This window comes from Pelophylax lessonae (assembly GCF_965119305.1).
Source record: "Pelophylax lessonae genome assembly, chromosome: 2".
Classification (NCBI taxonomy): domain Eukaryota; kingdom Metazoa; phylum Chordata; class Amphibia; order Anura; family Ranidae; genus Pelophylax; species Pelophylax lessonae.
Genome location: NC_138769.1, coordinates 543,303,239 through 543,327,999, shown reverse-complemented (window position 1 = coordinate 543,327,999; position 24,761 = coordinate 543,303,239). Strand labels below are relative to the sequence as shown.

The 24,761-nt window shown below is 41.5% G+C and overlaps 1 protein-coding gene across 1 annotated transcript in view; it reads right to left on the bottom strand.

Annotated features, from left to right (window-relative positions):
* Positions 1-1,817, bottom strand: part of LACC1 (laccase domain containing 1) — a 34,523-nt gene extending 32,706 nt beyond the window's left edge. Inside the window, exon 1 of the mRNA XM_082248551.1 lies at positions 1,693-1,817. The gene's annotated coding sequence lies outside the window, so the exon portion shown is untranslated. The remainder of the gene's footprint in view (positions 1-1,692) is intronic.
* Positions 1,818-24,761: the final 22,944 nt, after the last annotated feature.

Sequence of the window (24,761 nt, the reverse complement as noted above, 5' to 3'; positions counted from 1 at the left end):
GATCGTAGATCGGGTGACTGCAAACCCCACCCCACACAGCAATATCGATTGTAGTTTGTAGAACACTGACCCTAAAAATCAGCAGACTCTCTCCCTAAAAGGATTGATAAGATGATGATCGTAGATCGGGTGACTGCAAACCCCACCCCACACAGCAATATCGATTGTAGTTTGTAGAACACTGACCCTAAAAATCAGCAGACTCTCTCCCTAAAAGGATTGATAAGATGATGATCGTAGATCGGGTGACTGCAAACCCCACCCCACAGAGCAATATCGATTGTAGTTTGTAGAACACACTGACCCTAAAAATCAGCAGCAGCCTCGCCCTAAAATGCCTACAACTCGCCCTGCCTAACACACTCCGACCTGTCCCTCAATTCTATCCGGACACAAATGTTTTTTTTTTTCCTGTCTGTCCCTAATCAGCAGCCAGCACGTTGATGTGTGCTCTGTCCCTGAACTAAACAGCAGAATGACGCCGCAGCGGCGCTGCCTCGAACTTATAAAGACTTGGTCACATGCTTCAGACCGCCAATCACAGCTACTAATACATTTGTAGGCATGGCTGGGATGGCTTAGGCACACCAGTTAAACGCTTGTTGATTGGCTGTTGAAAGCCCGCCATGAAAAGTGCGCCAATGCATGCAAAACCCGGAAATAAAACGACCGAACACAGATTTTTACCCGAATATACAGTAAAGTTTTTGGATCCGTGTTTGGGTAACAAAAATCCAAATATTCGGTACGAACACGAATAATACAGTCCGTGTTCGCTCAACCCTATTCACTACCAGTTTCCGCATTGCACCAGAATCAAGCACTGGTTCACACTGGTGCGATGCTGGAAAACCCTGTAATTCAGTGCTGGTTCCCGCATCGCACCAGAATCGTGCACTGGTTCACACTGGTGTGATGCTGGAAAACCCTGTGATTCAGTGCCGGTTCCCGCATCGCACCAGAATCGTGCACTGGTTCACACTGGTGCGATGCTGGAAAACTCTGTGATTCAGTACCAGTTCCCGCATTGCACCAGAATCACGCAATGGCTCACACTGGTGCGATGCAGGAAAACCCTGTGATTCAGTGCCGATTCCCGCATCACGCCAGAATCACGCACTGGTTCCCACTGAGATCTGGCAAATGGCTGGGGGTGTCAATGTAAAGAAAATGACACCTCCAGATGGGTTTCGCAGTGTGAACTGTCAAATGGTGCAGGAATCGGATCGCATAGGTGTGAACACCCACGTGATCTGATACCAGTGCAAACCAAAAAAAGGGTCCTACATTCGCATCGCACAGACATCGCATGTGATGTGCACAGCAATGTGATGCGAATCAAATGCGATGTCTGTCATCATACAAGTGTAAACCCAGTCTTATGCTAGTGACAATAAGCATCATATAACATATGTCATTTTTTATTTTGCCCACAGTTACACTTTAAGCATTCACATGCTTATAAATAGCAAATTATTCTTGTAAAAAAATGATTTATGCAGTCTAGAAAAAGAATTTTAAAGTGTAATTTGGAACTATTATCAGTGTACAAGATCTCTGTTTCTAACAAGCATGGCTCACTTGTACTATTGCACTGCACACTGTTTTTCAGGATCTCAGCAGTATTATGAAGGAATTTAACAATTGCGCAACAAGTAAGCCCACGAATAAGCAATGAAATATGTTACTTACTGTTTCACATGCAGCTCCTGAGCTTGTCACAGTGACCTGTCAACAAATGCACATTTAACTTCCTTTATATACAGGCAATGTAAATGACACGCAGCGTACGTAGAACTCTCCACCTTCTTCTGTCCCACAATTCTACTGGCTGCCTGAGGTCTCGTTAGAATGGTGGAGAAGTGCTAGTTCAGGCTTTCCCATGGTTTTCTCTTCTGCAAAACACTGTCTAAAGGTTTTCTTTAATTTCTTCCTGTTACACAACAGGTAGTACTTAGTGTTGTAAGCCGCTATGGAAAATCCAAACGTATATGAATGACATTTGTGATTTACTGGTTAGTATACCCAAAGAAGGAAGTAATGCAGAAAGAAATTCTGAAAAAGTCTTAAACAAATAAGAGTCCATGCACTCTGGTCTTTAAAAAACAGCCGTTCTTTTGGCAGATAAAAACACTGATATAGAACATTTTTGTACAGGCATTTAGAAGCATTTCGTGTTTTTTCTGCCAGAAAACCACTCTCAAAAATGCAAACAAGAAGGGTTTATTTTTCTTCCCCTAAATGCTGGGCTTAAAATATGTCTCTAAAGGTCCTAATTTGCATGGACACTTGGACGCGATTTAACCAACAATCGCATGCTAAACTGCAGCCTATTGCTGCTGTTCTGCTGAAAACTCCAACTTGCCAAAATCTCCAACCACGTTATTTCCAGTGACTCTCCAGTAGCAATAATTGGAGATTTCCACGACTTGGTGATTTCACAGAACATGGCAGCATATATACCACCGTACATGAACAGTTGGTTGTTCTGACAGAACAACGGGTAAGGAGGAAAAGTAAAAGTTGTCACCACCTTGGAGGCAGCCATGTTGTAAGTTAGCAGCGGGCTGACTAAAAATGTCCACTTAGAATGTTACTGTAGTGTATATATACACTACGGTACACGAACAGCTGGCTGTATTGACAGAACAACGAGTAAGGACGAAAAGTAAAAGTTGTCGCCGCCTCGGAGGCGGCCATGTTGTTGGTTAGTAGCGGGCGGACTAAGAATGTCCACTTAGAATGTTACCGTAGTGTATATATACACTATGGTACACGAACAGTTGGCTGCCATGTTGTTGGTTAGTAGGCAGACTATAAATATCCACTCACTATATTGTTAACCCTAGTGCACACTCTGCCGGTGTTCTTTGAAAACACCAACTCATCGAAATCTGCAATTTTTACTACTGGAGAGTTACCGGAACTGACGTGGTTGGAGATTTTGGCGAGTTGGAGTTTTAGGCAAAACACCAGCAACGGCACTGTCCCAATCGGTGCGACGCCGACTTTGGAGCACTGCACTACTTTTGGCAACTTCAATATACATCTGTGCATGAACCTGCACAGATGTCTTTCAAATCACCCCCAAACTTGCACTGAAATGCGGGTTTATAATCGCGCGGGTTCAGCTGAACTCGCATGATTACAAACCCACTTTCAATGTGAACGAGGGCATATAGGATAATATGGAGCTTCTTCTACATGCAAAACTCAAAACTCCTGTAGAAGCAGTGTTCTTTAACCCGTTTGCTGCCAGAGCCGTTTTTGCATTTTTTTGCACACATGCTTAAAAAAATAATTTAAGGCCTGAAGATTACATAAAACCCCCAAAACATTATATATTTTCTGAAAACAGATACCCTAGAGAACAAAAGATGGCAGTTCCAATTTTTTATGTTACACAATATTACCCCATAGGTCTAGGAAACACAAGATTTCAGTCAAAAATTCACTAATGTTTTTTTTCAGGTCATACAAATGCAATAAATTACCCAAATCTTTTGGTAAAATATTAAAAAAAAGATTGCGCTGAGTAAATAGATACCCAACATGTCAAACCTTAAATTTCCATGTGCTGGTGAAATGGTGAAAACTTCAGTACAGTACCCTATATTTTCTATAGACTATGGTTTTAAAGCCCCCTATAGTTCATCAGTTTAGCATTACGGAGAAGGTCTGGAACTATAATAATTGCTCTCACTCTGGCGCGTGCAGCCATATGCAACATGTGTATCATATACTCTGTGTCAATTCCTGGTGATGACGCCTTTCTGGTGAAACTCTTTGAGGTCTTAGTAGTTGTAGCGGCCCCTTCGGCATTGAGTAAATAACAAGAGAAGAGCTTCTGATGGGTGCAGTACTTTTATTTTTTTGCATTAACGGTGTGCAGGAGGGCTGAACATCACCAACGTTAATCTCTTTAACAGCTTGAGCACTGTAAGCCATAAGCACCATGAGCACCGTGAGCAAGGTTAATTACAAATGTGGATATGGAGTTACAAGGTGGATTTCAGTTGTCTGCACACGTATTTAAATTACAATAAATATCTAAGGAAACATGACTACATGTACAATGATTTGGATTATCTATAGCAGATTTTTAACTAACAGCATGGACACAATCCATGCCTAAAATCATAAATATTTTTATATATAATGCACTTTTACTGCGTACCTCGCTCCACTTGCCAAGGGGTGCAACTTTAAACCTTAGAAAATCTCCATAGCAATCGCCTTCCCATGAGGTTCTGCTGACATGCTTTGCACATGAATTCTGAGTCACAGAAAGCCTTCCCTCTGAACTAGAGGAAGGAGGAGTGGTCTGCTGATTAAAACATTCCCCAGGAAAACGAGAGGAAGGCAGAAAGGTTCCATCTGGCAGTTAGTGCAGAACAAAGATTTAAAGTTATAAGCGGACAGTTAAACTCCCACCAAATTATGTTATGAAGAATATAACCTAAAGAGTCATACATAATTTACAGAACATACCCATGGCCGCTATAAACATGAATCGTACACAATCTAGCTTATAGGTACCTCTGTAACTGGCTACTGTATTGTGTGGTGGTGTGCTAGTGTATCACTAAAACTGATACTTATTTGCTTTCTATGAGAACTACTAGCTTTTGAATAGGACGTTCAATAATTGAAGGTTTTGACAGGGGCGTAACTACAGGGGTTGCAGGGGTTGCAATCGCTACCGGGCCCCATGCTCCAGGGGGCCCGGTAGCAAAACAGTGGGTGAACCTCTAGGATCTCAAAGGTCACACTTGCGACCGGGCCCTGGCATTTCACCACTGTGGGGAGGCCCCAAGATTGCAGGAAGGGGGCCCACTGCAGAACTTGTGAAAGGATCCTGATGCGGGACCATAATAAAAGGCCATGCAATGAGAGTAAAGAGCCCCAGGATTAGTGGGAAGAGCCCCGGGCTTGAAGGGAAGGGCCCCGGCCAGGGGTCTGGGGGGCCCTTCATGGTTTCTTGCATCGGGGCCCTGAAGGTTCTAGTTACGCCTCTGGGTTTTGATACATAGTCCTTCATATCTTGCAATCTTCTGTCACCTACTAACACCTTGACACGACGAACTAGACCATCCCTTTCTATTGTAGTTTCAATTACATGTCCTAGTTGCCACCGGCATCTGGGAGACATACCTTCTTTGATTATAACAATGTCATTTACTTTCTGGTTACATCGAGTTGTGTGCCATTTCTGTCTTTTGGAAACACTCATGAGGTATTCCCTTTTCCACCGACTACAGAACACCACAGTTTAGCTGCATATACATATTCCTTAACAAATTTCCCAGGTGGAGGTAATGCAACCTTGGATTTCATTAGGGTGATGTGGTTTGGAGTTAGAGGTTCTGGTGCCTTGGGGTCATTGATTCCATCAACAGTTAAAGGACGGCTGTTAACAATGACAATGGCTTCATAAAATAGTGTTCTAAGCATCGTCTAGTCTACTTGAACATTGGACTGTTGTAGCACTTAGCACATTATGAATGGTTCTAATTTGATGCTCCCAGACTCCATCTGCATGACTTGTGGAAGAAGCATTGAAGATACACTGACACTGTTTATCAGCTAGGAAAGTTTCTAGTGCCTTGGTGTCAGTGGAGTTGGCGAACGGCTCCTCTCAAACTGATGAAACACCTTAAGGCGTTGATGAAGGAATCTGTAGTCTCTCTAATGAGTTAAACACAATTGGCTACAAACACGTCAAACCTTCTTGCTTCATTATTAATGTAGGCCAAAACTACCTGGGAGTCTGTCCAGAAGAATTCTTTGTCAATTTCTATTTCAAGTTTTGCCTTAAACATGACACTTAACCTTGCTGCGGTGACTGCAGCTGAGAGTTCAAGCCTTAGGATGCTCACAATCTTCGTCGGCGCAACTCTTGCTTTAGCCATCACGAAACTGCAATGAACTTGACCTCGGTCATTCTTGTACCTAAGGTACGAACAGGCACCATATCCTACATCCTGGCATCGGAAAAGTGGTGTAGTTCCACCTTCACTGTTTTACCGAACTCTGGGGGATGGTAACATCTGGGAATCTTGATTTCCCTTAAGGCTTGCAGACTACTCTTCCAGGCCTCCCACCGTGGGCATAAGCTCTCAGGAACTGCTTCCTCCCAACTGATGCCCCTGCGGCAAAGCTCTTGGAGAATGCACTTGCCACTCAGTATGAAGGGAGCTATGAAGCCTAGAGGATCATAAAGAGAAGCTACGACTGACAGGATACCGCGACGAGTTGAGGGTTGATCCTTTATGTCGTTTTCAATTGACCACTGAATGATAAGCACTTGTCCTTCCGATGTTGAGTCTGGGTTAAGTTTGACAGGTACATTAGTTGTTGTTCTTTCTGACAGAGCAATACAGGACAGGACGTCCTTTTTATTAGAGTTGAACTTATGTAGTCATAGGCCAGCATTTTTACATAATTCTTGCGCTTTGAGGATTCGATTTGAAGCTTCACTGACTGTTGAAACACTGGTTAGGCCGTCGTCGACATAAAAGTTCTTCTCGATGAAGGCTGATGCTGAGGGATATTCTGCCTTGTATTGTCGTGCAAGATACTTCAGGCCGAAGTTGGCACATCCTGGAGAGGAACTGGCGCCAAAAAGGTGAACTGCCATTCTGAATTCTTTTGGTTCTGTTTCCAACTGACTGTTCTCCCACCAAAGGAATCTTAAGTAATTGCGCATTTCTGGGGGAATGTAGAACATCTTTTCAATGTCGCATATCACAGCAACTGCTTCCTTCCTGAAGCGACAGAGGACTCCCACTAGAGAATTTATCAGTTCAGGACCTGTCAATAAGGTATTATTTAGGGAGATGCCTTGGAACTTTGCTGAACAATCAAAGACAACTCTTAACTTGTCTGGCTTCTTAGGGTGATAAACCCTGTGATGTGGGATGTACGGTACCACACTGTATCTTCCTCTGATAATGAAGGGGCTTGTTCTACATCACCTTTTCTGATTGTTTCTTCCATGCACTCCGTGTAGTGTTCATGTTACTGTTTATTGGGCTTTAACCTCTTCTTTAGATGTGGAAGTCGAATAATGGCCAGCCTCTTATTGTTTGGTAGTGCCAGTTGACTGTTGTCTTTGAAGGGTAACGGTCTCTTTCCTGTGTCCATCTTTCCTTTTCATTATGGTTTCAGAGAGAAACTGCACAAAGCAAACGTCATCTTGAGACATGTACTTATCTTCATAATTTCTTTCAATGAAGTCCATTTCTAAATCCTTTAACATATCAGTGACTGGGGGCATTGGCATTTCTTTTACTGTGACTCTGTCTATGAAGCTCTGGCTACCCTGTCTATCAAGATGTGGATTTGCTGATCCTATAATGGTTTTTGAGCAAAGGGTTCATTTTCGGAGCCAGTAACGACCTTCAAGGGAGCCAGTGCTGATGGGCAGTCATAACCGATCAGCAGTCCTTCCTGCACTGTCTTGGAGTGGCTGTAACTTGTTTGCCAAGTGTTTGAGGTGTGACCACTGGAGTGCAGTCTCCTTAGTGGGGATGTGAGACTTATCTACTGGAATGAAATCTCTCGTATAGGCTTGATAGAGTTGGACTGGAGCTTTAGAGTTGAAGCCACGCACTCGCAGACCATGAGCAATTTGGCTTGATATAACTGTGTCAACAGCTGACATTGTGCCTAGCTTTAGCTGTAATGGCTTGGTGCTCACACTTAGCTAAGATACCAGGTCTGCCAGAATAAAGGTTGAATCACTCTGCGTGTCAAATCCTCATAAGTGAGGATTTCTCTCTGAGGCTCTGCCGCAGCTGACAACAGAACTGGAACAATGCAGGATGTGGCAGAAGTATGTCTTGTCAATGTATGGGACATACATTTGGGAACATTGTCGTTTACCTTATTTCCCATGGCTACTAGATCATCGTTTGATGTTTTGGCAGGCTCAGTGTTTCTCTGTATGTGCAAACAGGTTGGATGACGCCGACTGCATATGCTACACGTGTGTCTTCCTTTGCAGTTTTTTGTAGTGTGGTCCTTTCTTAAGCAACCAAAGCAGAGTTGGTTTTCATGAATGAAGGCCTTCTTTTCATCAATGATCTTTGCTGCAAAAGTCGGACATTTAACAACACCGTGTGTTTCGTCTTTGCAAACTAGGCAAGGTGGTTTTGGTCTTGAAGCTGAGATCTCTGGAACGCTGGAGGTGGAGGGTTTCGATTGAATTCTTGTGTTGAGCGCCTTGGCTCTCTTGGGAATTCTCTCATCCGTAGTCTTCGTACTGAGGAGGAAGGGGGAGGCAATGGGGTTGCATGCAATCTTGGCCTCCATTTGCAGGAACTCTGTGAAATGAGCAGGGTCTTTTGCTGATATCTTTGGCCATTTAGTCAACCTTTCTCTGAAAGCTCTTTGCACTATGAATGGACCTCCATACCTTTCCTGTAGGATTCCCCAAGCACCTAGATAAGCATCTTCTGAATTTCAATAGAAGAAACCTTCCACTGCCTTATGAGCTTCACCACCAAGATACCTCTTCAAGTACAGCATTTTTTTGCACACAGGGAGTAGTTTCTGATCAATCAGTGCCATGAAGGATATCTTCCAATCTATGAACTTCAAAGGATCACTTATAAATACAGTTGGTTCAGGTATAGGGAGACGGTTGGAGATGAGCAGACTTGCAAGTCCTGGGGCTAGACTAACTTCTTCTTGTGGTCTTGATACCTCAAGTGGTGTATTTGAAGGTTGAAATGGCACAGCTTTTGGATTCAATGAGGTTTGAGGTTCATTATTTTGGCAGAGGTATTGCACCTTGTGGTCTGTCTTCTGTTCCAAATTTTCAAGACTATCATTGGCGTTGTAGGCTTTCACTCTTGCTGCAGCTACCTTGCTTTAATTTTCTGCTTGTAAGTGCTGTAGCCTTGTCTTTTCATGCAACTTCAGTTTAATTTCTGCCTCCAGTCTGTTCAGCTTAGCTTGTTGCTCGTGCATCTGTTGCATCGCCTTTGCCTGTTCTATCTTGGCTGCAAGATCGGCTTCTGCGTCTGCGCGTCTGCACGTTTGCTAGATCTGGAAGTGGCTCTTGAGCTTGAGTTGGAGTCTGGTAATGACTCTGAGAGGACAGTTTCTGTTTCAGTGTTTCCAAAGACTGACTTGTGTTCTTCTTTATTAATTACCATCCTCACTCTTTCCTTCTTAAGTTGGTCATTAAAGATTCCGTCTACATTTCCTAGCCGTCTGCTAGTGAAGTTGCAGATTTCAGCTGTTAACGCGGTGCATGCATCCATTCTCTTAACAACGTATGGGGTAGTGGAATGATTGCGAAAAATGGACTCATACTGTTGGTGTACTAACGCTTCTTTGGCTTTAATCTTCAATCTTGTATCAAGATCTTCAGTTAAGCAGAAATCCTTGAACTTCGTCCTAAATTCTTTTGCTAGCTCCTTCCAAGAGATGTACGCCTTGTTGAATGCCTTTTCATTTTTCTTAACTGTTTCTTCATCCATTTCTTGGCCCTTTTCTGTTAAGCTTCGCTCTCTGGAGCTGGACCGCACTTGTTGTGACTCTGTGGGTTTGCCTGTTTCTTTAGCAAGTGACAACATTTTGTTCTAGTGTGCCTTTGCCTTTCAAGTGTGTGTGCCTGTAACCTAATTTGAATGAGTGTTGGCTCAAACTTGCTACTAAGGGCTATGACAGAAAACAGGCATTTACTCTTGTAACTTATAAAGATTAGCAAACAATGCATACAATACGACAATATTTTTTAAGCGAATATACTGCTGATACTTTCTAACCAGAAAATTTAACCTTTATGTAACTAACTGCAGTTAAGTGGATAAGGAACTTATAAGAGAGCGTTGCTTTAAGTTTGACACTAGGCCTCTAAACACTAGGCTCTCATATCACAAATATAATAACCTAATCACTGCCTAAGCAAAATATAAATTTTTTGGGCTCGCATACTAATTAAGGGCAGATTCTGGACCACGTATAAAGAGCCTGCTATATTTAAAAGTCCATGTGACTCGTTTACTTTTTCAGCCAAGTCTCTGCTGCCAAGATGGCGTCCGCACGTGTCCTGTGAGGCGTTGGGAAGCCTTTACTCACAGTTTGATGACAACGACGCAGCTGGTGATGGCAGAGATGCAGCGTCGAGTCTTTACTGCAGCGGTGAGTTTTCACTTCAGCGTCGAGTTTTCACTGTAGTGGCCCCTTTGGCATTGAGTAAATAACGAGAGGAGAGCCTCTGACGGGTGCAGTACTTTTATTCTTTTGCATCAAAGGTGTGCAGGAGGGCTGAACATCACCAATGTTAATTTCTTTAACATCTTGAGCACCGTAAACCATAAGCACCATAAGCACTGTGAAAACTGTAAAAATGACATACAATACACTTGTTTACAGTGATCACCAAAAAGGGGGTTACAAGGTTAATTACAAATGTGGAGTTACAAGGTGGATTTCAGTTGTCTGCACACATATCTAAATTACATTACATTAAATTACATTAACCACTTCAATACAGTGCACTTTCACCCCCTTCCTGCCCAGGCCAATTTTCAGCTTTCAGCGCTCTCACATTTTGAATGTGGGAACCATGAATGCCAAAATGTACTGTGACATACTGAAGCAGAGCATGATCCCCTCCTTCGGAGACTGGGCCGCAGGGCAGTATTCCAACATGATAATAACCCAAAACACACCTTCAAGACGACCACTGCCTTGCTAAAGAAGCTGAGGGTAAAGGTCATGGGCTGACCAAGCATGTCTCCAACCTAAACCCTATTGAGCATATGTGGGGCATCCTCAAATGGAAGGTGGAGCAGCACAAGGTCTCTAACATCCTTGTTTACATTCCTTGTAATACGAATAAAAGTAATAAAAAAAAAAAATGAAAGGGAAAGTGTAAAAAAAATAAAAAAAAAATAAAATAAACCAAAAAAAATAAATTTGCCGCCGTCCCCGCGAATACGAACGCATGCTTATGTTGCGGCCACATATGTAAACGGCATTCAATCCATACATGTAAGGTATCCCAGTGAACGTTAGTGTGAGAGCAACAATTCTAGCCCAAGACCTCCTCTGTAACCCTAAACTGGTAACCTGTAAAAAAATTTAAAGCGTTGCCTATGGAGATTTTTAAATACCGAAGTTTGGTGTCATTCCACGAGTGTGCGAAATTTTAACCTAGCCTATGAAGAAATATATAATCTTTATAAAAACAAAAACTGAAAAAAAAAAAAAACTTAAATAAAGTATACTGATGCACAACTTTTCTTTTGTAATTGTATTTTTTACAGAAGTGGGCTTTCCCCAAAACACTGAAGGAAAACTTCCCTAGTCTGGTGGCTACATATGGCTTTCATTTTGTAATTCTGTAAAACATAAACCTTTAAATGCTGTGTTTTGCAACCTGTAGTGGTCACATTTTTGTTAAGAGTTCAGGTTTCTAAGCAGGAGGTTAACGCTAGTCCTCTACTTCTGGCCTTATAACTTCTAGTCCCCAAAGTAAGGTCCTTACTGACCATAAATTAAACCTTGCTGCATCTTTGCAAAGTGCAAGAAAAAAATAAAAAGCCAAATTGTAAATACATTTTGTACAATCTAGCAATGCTAATTGATTGGCAATAGAAATGTTGTCAATGACAACATAAATCCCTCTAATAAAGGGCTAGCAATATATATAGAAGTAAAGGGTCTGCTTGGAGCTACTTTAATAGGCTAACCAAGGAGGATAATTTTCCAGAAAAAAAAAAGATTTTTACAAAATCCCCCCTTAGAAGTTAATAATGAAAATGCTTATTCTCCCTGGAGAACATACACATTTAATTTTCTAATCGTGTGTACGAGCCATTAGGGGGTGTAAGAAGACATGGGGCCACACAATGAGATTGGAAGAGAAGCAGTTTAACCTTAAGCTGCGTAGGGGGTTTTTCACTGTCAGGACAGTAAGGATGTGGAACTCTCTTCCACAATCAGTGGTGTCAGCAGGAAGTATTGATAGTTTTAAGAGAATCTTGGACTTGCATCTAAGTAAACACAAAATGCAGGAATGTGGGAAAAGATTGTCAACATGAACACACATACACCAAGTACACAGGTTGAACTGGATGGACTAGTGTCTTTATTCAACCTTACCTACTATGAAACTATGAAATATTTTGAATGTTGAAACATGGTGGTGAACACAGGTCGGTAGATGTAAAATATATATATGTGTGTGTATTATTATTATACAGGATTTATATAGCGCCAACAGTTTGTGCAGAGCTTTGCAATATGAGGGAAGACAGTACAGTTACAATACATTTCAGTACAGGAGGTATTAGAGGGCCCTGCTCGTTAGAGCTTACAATCTAGAAGATATGTGTATGTGTATGTATATATATATATGTTTACAAGGTAGGGGATTACATATACTTTAACCACTTCATTTATTGCACACACAAAAAAAAATCTGCCATTTTGCCATAAACTTACTAAGAACCCCCAGAACATTATATATTTTCTGAAAGCAGAGGCCTTGTAGAGTAGAAACATAGTAGTTGCAATTTTTTATGTTGCACGGTATTTGCATAAATGTTTATCAAATGCATATTTTCAGAAAAAACGTAATATAATGAATTTTAGTGCACACAAACATAATATGCCGTGTTTACTCTCATTAGGAGGACTCATCACACCTCAATATTATTGAGAGTGTTTTTCATTCACAACCACAAGATTTTTGTTTTGTTTTTTTGTGTCATTTATGTTGTTTTAATAAAGTCACTATATCTTTGGTAAATCATTAATTTATTTGTTCACTAGATCACACCCACATTATTTGGGTCTCACTTTGGAACGTGCATTATGCACTGCGTAATTTGCAGTCACATATTAGGTAGCGCCGATACCAATCGTCACTTATTATTTCTCACAAACACAATATGATACTTATTTTTGGGTAAAATATAAAAGATGGGGTTGCATCATGTAAATAGATACCAAACATCCAAGTCTTAAAATTGCGAGCACCAGTGATATTGTGAAAAACAATGCTACCCAAAAATCTCCTTTTTCAAAAACCTTTACAGCTCATCATTTTAGAGCTAACTGATTTCTGGTGCTAGAATTATTGCTCTCACTTCAATGTTTGTGGAGATATTCTGCATATTTTTCACAAAACAGACCATTACGACTTATGTCAGCCACTGGATGGTTTGCCGTTTGCTGATTGGGCTCTTGCTCATTGGAGATATTGTATGTCGGTTCGACGTTGAGGGTCAGGGCAGGGTTGTCGTCCTGCTCCGAGCCCCAGACCATTTATAAAGAGGGGCAGTGACGTGACTATTTGAGAATTTGGTGGGGGACTCCACGGCACCAGACCCCTCTCCACAAGGTTTCATGTCTCTCTCTCAGTATCAGAAAGATGTGATAGGTATGAGCATTTATGATTATGTGTGTCATCTTTCTTGTCTGTGCAGGTCTTTATAGTCCAGACCACTTCCATTTGACCTGTCTGTTGTTGGATCTATGAGGAGTTTTTTCCATGTTGATTTAAAAGCACAGACTTGTTTGGTGAGAATCTTTTTTATTTTTTTATTTTTATTTTTTTTTGTGAGGCCCTTCTTCTTCAATCATTGCACATCCTCACTCTTTCTTCTATGCCCAGTGAATGGTTAGTTATTTTCCCTTCTTTTTCTTTTTAGCCATATATCTTTGCTTGGGTTATTAAATCATGGTAGATGCTTCTGTTTAGGACATTGGACTAGGAATCTAGTGACTTATTCTTGTTTTGGTCTACATACTTTACTTAACTGCTGCTAAGTTTTCTCAAGTTTGGTAGGTGATGAAACTTTTTCAATGCTTTATTTTGGCTTCAGGAATATTTATTAATTAGTACATATCCATTTCCTCTTTAATATACTTATTTTCTATATGATAAAGTACAGAGTAAATGTGCATTTAGATGCATTGTTTCCTTCGTCTAAAAATTGGACATGCCTGGCACATTTGGGATATTGTCCCTGACCAACCTTTAGTGTAAGTGTACTGAACGGTTATATTTACACCATAACAAAGAAAATGGCCTCTACCCCCACCTATAACTGGCCTTCATAGCAAAGAACACATGGAAGGGCAACACACATGAGACAAACAAAAATAAAATTCCCAGTTCAATTTGCTAACCAGTTTGCTTACCAACCAAATTAACCTGTCTAACAGTTTGCGTCAAAACCCCTGACGCATAAGCAAAACATGTTGAGCTTTATGTGAAGGGATGGTGGAACCCTCTTCTGTTTGAGTTTTTGTTTCTCTATTCAAGGTTATATTATTACCAGACTTGTATAAAGTACTCGAAATTTCTACTTGAGTAAAAGTACAAGTGCTCGATCAAAAAGTGACTTGAGTAGAAGTGGAAGTGCTCGCAGAAAAAGTTACTTAAGTAAAAGTACTAAAGTATTCAACATTTTTTTTACTTAAGTATTGTAAGTAGTTTTTTCAAAAAATTTGCTACTTAACCACTTTAGCCCCAGCCCTATTTCGGACACTTTTTGTTCACAAGTTAAAACCAGTATTTTTTCCTAGAAAACTACTTAGAACCCCCAAACATTATATATATTTTTTTAGCAAAGACTCTGGAGAATAAAATGTCGGTCATTGCAAAATTTTTTGTCACGCGGTATTTGCGCAGCGGTCTTTAAAACGCCATTTTTTTGGAAAAAATTTGAAAAATCACATTTCACTGCATTTAAAAAATACTAAACAGTAAAGTTAGCCCATTTTTTTTGTATATTGTGAAAGATGATGTCACGCCGAGTAAATAGATACCAAACATGTTACGGTTTAAAATTGCGCCCCCCCGTGGGATGGCGACAAACTACGGTCAATAGAGATCTCAATCTGCGACGCTTTAAATTTATTTAACGGTTACCAGTTTAGAGTTAGAGTGTAGCTCTTTTTTTTTAATTATTGCCCACGCTCTGGCGATCGCGGCGATACCTCACATGTGTGGTTTGAACAGCGATTTCATTTGCGGCTCGACTTGCGTATACGTTTTTTTTTGTGCGCGAGCTAACGGTGACGGGGACGGCTAAATTTTTTTTTTTTTTTTTTTTCCTATTTATTTTTTCTTTTTTTTTAAACTTTATTACAGGTTTTTAAAAAAAAAAAAATCTGATCACTTTTATTGCTGTCACAAGCAATGTAAACATCCCTGGTGACAGCAATATGTCGTGACAGGTACTCTTTATGGAGGGATCGAGGGTCTAAAAGACCCTAGACCCCTCCACTACACTTCCCTGTATGCAAAACGCCGAAAACGGCATTTTTGCATACAGCCGTTTTTCAAATCTGCCGCCTTTTGCAGCACAGTAACCCGGACGTGACGTCATGGACGCCGCCTCCGGGTTACGTCATCGGAGACCCGATCGATGCCGTTTCCGGCATTCATCGGGACTCCATCCAGCCGGCGGACGTGCCGGCTGGGTGCTCGGGGCTCCCGGTGGGACGGTAGCCCCGAGCAAAGCCGCGGAAGGCGGCGGGAGGGGGGGGACGTCCCCTCCCGCCCCCCCGGGTAACGATCGAGCGGCTCCCGAGCCGCATCGATCGTTACCGACGGAAAGCCGACCGTCGGCTTCAAACAACGGTACCGGGATGATGCCTCTAGCTAGAGGCATCATCCCGGTATAACCCCGCAAAGTCTGATCACGTAGAGGTTACGTGACTGGTAGTAAAGTGGTTAAGTACTAAAAGTAAAAAGTACCAGTAGTTTTGAAAAAAAATTTCTACTCAAGTACTGAAAGTAGAAGTACAAGTACTGTGTTATGTAGTTCTTAAAGAAAGAAGTCAAAAGTTTGAACATCATATTGTTTTTTATTATTTCAAATGATTTATTCAAATGATTAACCTGTGTTTGTTAGTAGTTTCTTGATGCACTTTAAGCGCTGTAGCACCATTTATTTGTTTGTTTCATATTTTCTTTTTATTGGAAAGATTTGGTATAGCAGCTTTTATTATACACAGCCTTTATTTTCGTATGCGCTGATTTACAAATTACATTATACACATTTTTTTGAGCTTTATGCAACCTGCCATCTACTGTTCTGGCAGTGGTAATTTTTTTAAAAGTAACGAGTAACTATGCAGCACAAAAAAAAAATACTTGAGTAGAAGTATCGAAATCATCGAAAAAAATGTAGTGAAGTAAAAGTAGAAGTAGGAGAAAAAAATTCTACTCTAGGAAAGTACAGATACCGCATTTCGGTACTTAAGTACAGTACTTAAGTAGTTCTACTTCGTTACTATACATCTCTGATTATTACATACTTCTATCAATTTTGGACCACCTCCCCTTATCTAAATATTGCGCTCAATGCATACTATTTTTTTAAATGTAGCTGTGTTTTAATTTTGATTTTATATCATGTGGCAATAAAATTTTGTATTTTATCTATTTGTTGAAGCTGTGCCCATTAGGTCCATGAACTCTCTTGTCATCTAAATATTAGCTGATTCTGGGCCGTGGCACTGGTGTATCTGTAGGGTTAATAGGTGTCAATTATGCCTCCCAATGGTCCTTCATTCCGTTTTACCTCTAGTACATAATGGATTATCTCTAATACATAATAGACCATCCTGTGTTGTGCTTTTTTTTTTTTTTTCAAAAATGCAAGAAAACCACTTTCAACATGCTTTCTCAACCACACTGCATATCCACGCACAGAAAATATAAACATACGAAATAAAAGTTTTCTTCCTTATTGTCAGCCTCCCAGAACACATAATGCTGCTGGTGCTCCTCTTGTTGCTCCACAGGTAAAAAAAAAAAACAGTTTTTATTACTCTCAGTTCCATGTATTAGCAATCTCCCCAAGACCCTTGTATTTACTGTATGTGTTCTAGTAAAAATGAGTTTCAGAATGAACATAATCTCAGTAGGAAGGAGGTTTTTTTTTTATCTTTTTTTTTTTCAGTTGAAAACACATTTTAACTCTATAAAGTCCCTTACTGATAACATCTGTATTTGTAGCAGCAAGTTGTTCCTTGAATAATCCCAGACAATTCACAGAGGATCGGTTGGGTGGATTATCAGAGATCCAGATTTTTCACAAATTTCTTTTTAGGGTAAAGCCTTAATAGTAAAATAAAGGTAATGTCTATCTGCCTAAAATAATCTGAAAAATAGAGATATTTTTAAAGATAATCATGAAAGTATCATTAAAGGAGTAGTTGGGCCCTACTACTCCTGGGGATTCACATAATGACCTGTGTTCAGCCGACTGCAGGCTAATAACTGCTGTCAGCTGACATTACTCAGCCGGTCCAGACTCTGGAGAGATCCCGACTTTACAGTCTGGATCCACCCAGACGCCTGCAGCGGCAGCTGGCTTAGCCTCTCAGCGCGCCACTGAGAGCCTGAGCCAGCCGCTTCCACCCATTCCACAGCTCTGCACTCCAATGATTGCTGGAGGGGCAAAGCAGAGAGCCAGCGAGTGATAGTGAGCACTACGTGGCTCCGTGCTAGTGATCTGCTGTCTGCTTGACATATGCTGAGATGAGATGTCAGCCATTTAGAGAGTGCATTGTTTTCAGTGGGTCAGCTGACATAGACTGGTATCTGACTTCTTGTGAGAAGAGCCATTAATGCACAACCATTGCATAGCACTACAAAGCAGGAGCAAACCTCTATACACACAAACTACATAAAGAAAATGTTTTTCAGGAATAATATTGGTCAGATTATATATGCATCAAGCAACCAACACTAATAATATAATTGAAAACACTACACATTTCCTTTAAACCCTGATACCAAACACGCAGCCTCCTGTCTTTGTGTGTTTGGCCCTCCATTTTCTGGGCTAGGTCCGCCACTTGTTGGACACCTTTAAGTAAATTGCAGAGTGACAGTGTGTAGTGTTTGTGCTGGAACACTCCCTACCATTAATGGGGCAGGGAGTTAAATTATACTGCTACTGACCACCAATAGGGGGTGGGGGTTTTAATCACCTCCTGACTGCAATGTACTGCAGATGGGTGGCCTGTACAGGGAAAGCAATGAACCTGTACATCACTGGCCTCTTCCGGGTTCAGGGCATGCACATGCGTACCTCCCCCCGCCAACTCCCGCTGTGATTAGATACAGCAGGATTTTGTCAGCAGGTCCCAGCCAATGATTAATGGCCGTGACCTTCTGATGAGCTATGTCCCATCGCAACCCGGAGCCCTGTGTTGAGAAACAACCCAGGGCTCCGTACAGAGGGAACAATCTTCCTATTTACAGGGAAAACCCACCATCCAGCATCAGTTAGTGTCCGATTACCCGCTGCACTATCACAGTCCCACTATAAGTCACTGATCACCACCATTACATGTATTAAAAATATAAATTCCAGTATATATACCATAGTTTGTAGATGCTATACCTTTCTCAAAAAACAATCAATACACACTTATTGGGCATTTTTTTTTAACAAAGACATGTTGCAAAAAGAAATTATTTGGATACAGCATTGCATGACAATGCAATTACCCGTTAAAGTAGCGCAGTGCTAAATAGCAAACAATGGCCTGGTCATGAAGGGGTTAAACCTTCCAGAACCCTTCATAGAGAAGGGAGGTTATGTAAAACTGCCACTAAGCACCAATGCCGAAGATTTTAAACAGAGAAGGAAGGTTATGTAATACTGCCACTGACCACCAATGGAAGGGGTTAAAAAGCTCTGCCATTGCCACTGCCGCTGCCATTGACCACAAGTGCAACAAGTGATTAACAGCACTGCCATTGATCACAAATGTTTGGGCGGGGGGGGTGGGGTTAGTACTGCTGCCATTGATACCAATGCTGGGGGTTATTATTGCAGTTAACTGACACCAATTTTTTTTACTGCCACTCACACCAATGGCCGGGGTGGGGGGGGGGTTAAATATTGTATCCACTGACACCAGGGATGGAGGTTATTTTTGCATCCACTGGCTGACACCAATGCTAGGGGTTTTGAAGAGATATTGCTAGAGATGAAGTGAGAGGCACCACATCCCATAAATTGAGTAACTACAATAGAGGGGGGCAAGTGGGACTTTAACGGTGCTAAATGATGGAGAAAAATCTGAATTCTCAAAAATTGTACATTTTATTACACATAGAAAGTGAGGACAAGACAATACATCAATATAAAATGATAAAATCAAGAAAATGCACTCAAAATATCAACTCCTTATACTCATATATTTTTTTAGATATATATCACACATCTACTCTTGAAGAAGTGGCGTACATAGTCCACGAAACGCGTCGAGTCCCATGATGTCATGATTTGTATCATAATACTTCTTACCCTTTGGAATCTTTGCCTTGTTGATTGACATGTACCTGGATCTGGGGACCACTTACCAGCTCTCCTATCATTTTGTATTTTACATTATTATATATGTATGTATGTATCAATAAATGTATTTATTTTTGTCCAACCAGCCTTGCAATGTCTCTCATTCAAAGTCCCAACTTCTCCTTTTTTTCTTCTATTGAATAGGGATGGAGATACACGACAAAAAGCCCCCTCGTGCATCTCACTCAAAGTCCCACACCCCCCCCCCCCCCATCCTCCTTTTTTGCTACACAATAACAAGCACAGATATTATTTTGTTTATTCCATATATATACTGTGGCATAGACTCTATAGTTTCCAACAGACTAAATGATATACACTGATTCGGGTTATTTTCAACAAAGAATTGTAGCAGAATACATTTTGGCCTAAATTTATGAAGAAAGATAATTTATTTGCAAAATTGTATAACAGAAACAAAGAAAAACCTTTTCTTTTCAACATTTTTGGCCTTTTTTCTTTTATTTATCAAAAAATAAAAAATAAAACCCAGGAGTGAGTAATACCACCAAAAGGAAGCTAAATTTGTGTGAAATTCTTTTTAAATGGTTACAGTGTTGCATGACCGCATAGTTGTCATTTAAATTGTGACAGCGCTGAAGCAGAAAAATTGGCCAGGGGAGGAGGGGGGTAAAAGTGCGCAGTATTGAAGTGGCTAATACTGCCACTGACACTAAAGATGGGGCTTTTTTTATTCCCACTTTCTCTTTGTGTGCTGTGGTACGCTGCAAAAAGTGCAGCAGGACCAACATTTTCAGATATTAGGCAGCCCATAGACCAGTGTTTCTCAGTTTCTCAACCTTTTTTTTTAGTCGAGGCACCTTTTAAAATTATAGACAATCTCAAGGCACATTTTAAAAATATGGACAGTCTTCAGGCACCCCATTCTAAATGTAAATGACTATTCTAATAGTTTTACAGAATGCAGCAACATCAACATACAGTATGTACAGACCCAATGTTAGAGGTGATTTATTCTTTCAAAGAAAATACACTTTTGCACACTGGTACTGACTAGTATTCCAATGTTTCTTTTCTCCCTCAATTTCTATCCATCAGTCAGCTAATGTCACCCCAGTGATGAGGCAGAGGGGCACATGAGGGTCAAACAAGGATGGTGTGGAGGCAACAGACATCCTCCTTATTAACTGATGATAGCATTGGTGGTTAGGATGCCAGTGTCTAGAAAGTTGTAATGGTGCATAATGAAAACCTGGGGCTTTATGTAACTGAAAGGCAGGCTTGATCCACCAGCTGATTTGTATGCAAATTTTGATACATTTTTAGGCATTTTGCCAAGGCACCCCTGAAGAAACCTCAAGGCACCCCAGGCACCCGGGTTGAAAAAGGCTGCCATAGATGGTGCAAATCTCCTTCCTGCAACCACAATCCCCCCAGCAAAACAGACATTGCTGACCGGGGTATGCCTCCTGCCGATGACAGTGATTATTGCTAGCGGCTATAGCAGCCACTAGCGATAATCGCAAGTGAATCCGGCAGACTGGTTGCGCCCTAGTTGATCAATCAATTAACTTGGTACATTCAGCCTGCCCATACACAGTTCAAATCAAACCAGCTGGGGTTCGAACCATCTATGGCCGGCCTCAAGGCACGTTCCAGTCTATGCATTTTGTACTGGCTGCCTAACTCGACGCAATCTCAAGGTAAGAAAGTGTGCTGTCATTGTACGGCCCTCTGCATGTGTCAACGGTTTTACTCATGACCCTCCAAAGTTTTCAAGTTGACCACCACTGCTTTAAAAAAATCCAGGGTGACTGAAATGTTTCAGAAAGGCACGTGTTGACATTTATTATAGATAATCTGCTCAGTTGTGTTTTGTAAGTTTCTGTGTACATTCTTACTGGGGAAATTCCTAGGCGCTGTAAGAAATGTGAGTCACTCTCGTAGAGCCCTGTTCCTGAAAAACTTTACATGAGACTTTCTCTGCTGTGCTGCTTTCAAAAGCATGTAAAACAGTCGGAACATGCAAAAAGGAATTCCCAAGATAGAATTTACTGCATGGTTGATTTGTTGGAATCTGAAAACAATGACAAGTACATTGAAGTTCAACAATTTAGCTACATTGCTGAAAACAATGACAAGTACATTGAAGTTCAACAATTTAGCTACATTGCTTTTTACAGTAAATCTATCCCAGGATAAATTTGAAAGGTGAAAATGCAGACTTATTTTTGAAAATACAATTTTTCTGGCTGTCATGCAAATTCTCTGGTTTCAGTCATTGCTGAGTCACTGAAGTAGGCCTCAGAAAAAAAAGTCCTTATCTAGGCTAGGCTATTAAAAAAACATCTTAGGCACTTACATTGCCCATCAAAATCAACAGGAATGCATGAAAATGAACGTTGGCACAAATCTAAATATGTTTTCTAATGCATTTTGCATTGCATATCAAGGAGGCATGGCAGCGCTGGGATCTGTCACTGTGTAAAAAGAGGTAGAATGCACACAGGATTCTCATTAATGCAGATTTAGGGGCTCCAAAATAGCTGTTCCGAATGGAGAAAATTGCTGTTTTGGTTTTCTGGGTTTTTAAATTACAGATCAGGTTCTGGAGTTCGGAGGCTTTGAAGAGCTTTGAGAGGAAAGAAGCCTCTACCCAGTGTCTAGATTTTACCAGAGACCAGCAGGCTGTGTGTGTGCAGGTGTGTACAGCTTTTATAAGCAAGGGGCTGTCATTAGTTCAGGGCTTCACCCAGGAGACAGGAGGTCCCCTGCTCAAAGCAAGGACATGGGCAAGGGCAGCAGGGAGCTACAAGGGTGCAGAGAATGCAGAAAAAGCTGTGAGAGCTTCATTTGGAGAACAGTGCTTTGAGTTGGCCTGAGGAAACAGCTGAAAGGCCTAGGCTGGGGACCTTAGCAGTGGCCCTACAATACAGATCCAGGAGGCTTCAGGTACGTTTTTTTGTCTTGGAATTTATGGTGGAACACCCGGCAAAGGCAACCATTTGTTTTCTTGCACTTTTACTTTTTTTTCAAATTAAAGTGGGCCAACAACCCTTAATACAGAACAACCTGGCTTAAGTAAACTCATTGTGAAGTACTGCACTACAGTGAGAACTTCCATCAGGTTATGTCTATGCAGTTATGGGTTGATGTGTTTTTATGCATTTCTATTGATTTAAATGGAAAATGTGTGCTAAAATGGAAAGTTTGAATTCAGCTTTAAGACTGTTGACTTAGCAGAGTGAATGTCCGCTTAGTTTAATAAATAAAGCACTGTTGTGGTAATGCTGAATTCCCAGTCATGTGTAAGGGTAGTTAAAAAAAAAAAATACAATTTTAGTTTAATTTATTATTATTGTAAGATTGACATGAACATAACATTGTCTTATTTACTACACTGAGCATTCACTTTGGAAAAAAAACAGGATCTCCCCTCTGTGAAAAGAATGCATGGAGTTTTGTGAATAGATGAGCGGAGAAGAAAGAAGATCTTTTCACTGCAGCTCTTCATCCCCGCAGCACCAGAAGATCACTACTGTGTGATGTATCCTGCTTAATAACCAGCAGCCAGAAAAACAGAGAATACTTGTGCTGTATCCCAAAATGTTTATTTTTTTCACTGGAGTTCAGCTTTAAACATTTAAAATACCATAAATTCCCTTTAAGACCTGCATTTTTGCTTAATTTTTTTTCTTCATTCTTAATTTAGGACTAAGCTGGAGTACAATCAAAGATATATACTGTATTAAGGTTTCCTAGATGCAGCTAGGTATAACATCACATGTTTGTAGGCAAAAGCAAAAATAAGACGTGCTCAAAGTACAAAGCCAGTAGCCTCTGAGGTCAATTAACTATACATACTTCACAACCGTCCCTGATTTGCCGGGACCATCCCGGAATTTGATCCATGTCCCGGAGTCCCTGCAAATCAGGGCTGAGTCCCAAAACGCCCGCGGCTTGTGCGGGGTGTCTTCGGCTCTGCACATCGCAAGTATGGCACGCCACATGTACTTTGTATGGCAGCCGCCATCCCTCCTCGCCCGGCTGCCTCTGAAACACACACACTCAGTGCAGAGCAGAGTGAACCTGTCCCCTCCTCCCCCTGCTATGATGTTTTCCTGTACACAGAGGAGGAGGCAGAGAGAAGGCACACCACTCTGTCTTAGCAGTGCTGATCTGAGATCTGTAATTAATTATTTGTACTTGAGGGGGGGGGGGCAACCCTACAAAGTTCACTTGGAGTGATTTGGGGAATATGTGTTAGGGGGTACTTTAGGATTAGAGAGGACTTGTGCTAGAACAGTGGTTTGATATGAAATCCACACCCCTTCAACCCCCCAGCATAGGTCTTCTCCCCTTCCAAAGCGCCCCCTAGCACATATTCTCTCCCCGCCCAAATCAAGGGGATGCTGGCTGCCACAGAGAGGATGGCCCCAAGCACCCCAGAAGAAATGCAGTGCAATTACCCAAACTAGTGCCCACCCTGCCAGGCAAGTTAGGACACAGGGCTGGTTCACACCATGAATCGCACAGGAATGTGTTGTGCATTCTGTGCGATTCACATTTGACCAAGCCCAGCCACTCAGCCAAAACATTTAGGTGGGTTGAAATCACGTCAGACTGCACCAAAAGTAGCGCATACACTACTTTAAAAACCGCACAGCAACTCGATTGCATGGTATTACTGTACCATGTGAGCAAACGCACTGCATTTGCGACCAGCGTTTGGGGTGTTGTTTTCAATGCGGTGTGGGAACCAAGCATGGAATGCAGAGGGAGGGGGGAATAGGGGGGTGGAGAAAGATTTGTTCTGAGAAGAAGAAAAAGGATTTATGCTGGGAGGAGAAGGATCTGTCTTAGAAGTGGAATTTGGGGGTGGGGATTTGTGCTTGTGGGGGGGAGGGAATTTTTTCTGCTAGAAGAATATTTTTTGGGGGGAGGGGGATTTGTTGTGCTGGGAAGAGGGATTAAGGGGGAAAAGCATTTGTGCTGTGAGGGGGAACTGAGGGGTATGGGAAATAAGTGCTAGGATATGGAAGAAGGGGGAATTGTGCTTGGACTGGGGATTTGGGGAGAGTGGAGTTTTAATATTTGTGTTGGAGGATTTGTTCAGGGAGTGGAAGAGAGCATTTGTACTGGGGTGGTGAGCACAACAATTCGTTTTATTTGGAAGGGGGAGTATGATTTTTTTGCTGAGGGTAAAGTGGGGTAAAGTGGGGGAGAGTATTGCTTGGGGGGGTGCACCCCTGACTCCTACACTCTTTGTTTTTCACTGCTGACTCTTATTATGCATTACACACTCCTGTCCCCTGCATTCTGTGCATTCTGTACTCCTGGACCATGCTCTCTGTGTGTCATGTACTCCAAAATCCGACACTGATGTACAGCACTCTGTACGTTACATACTCCTGATTCTTGAACACATTGCATTACACACCC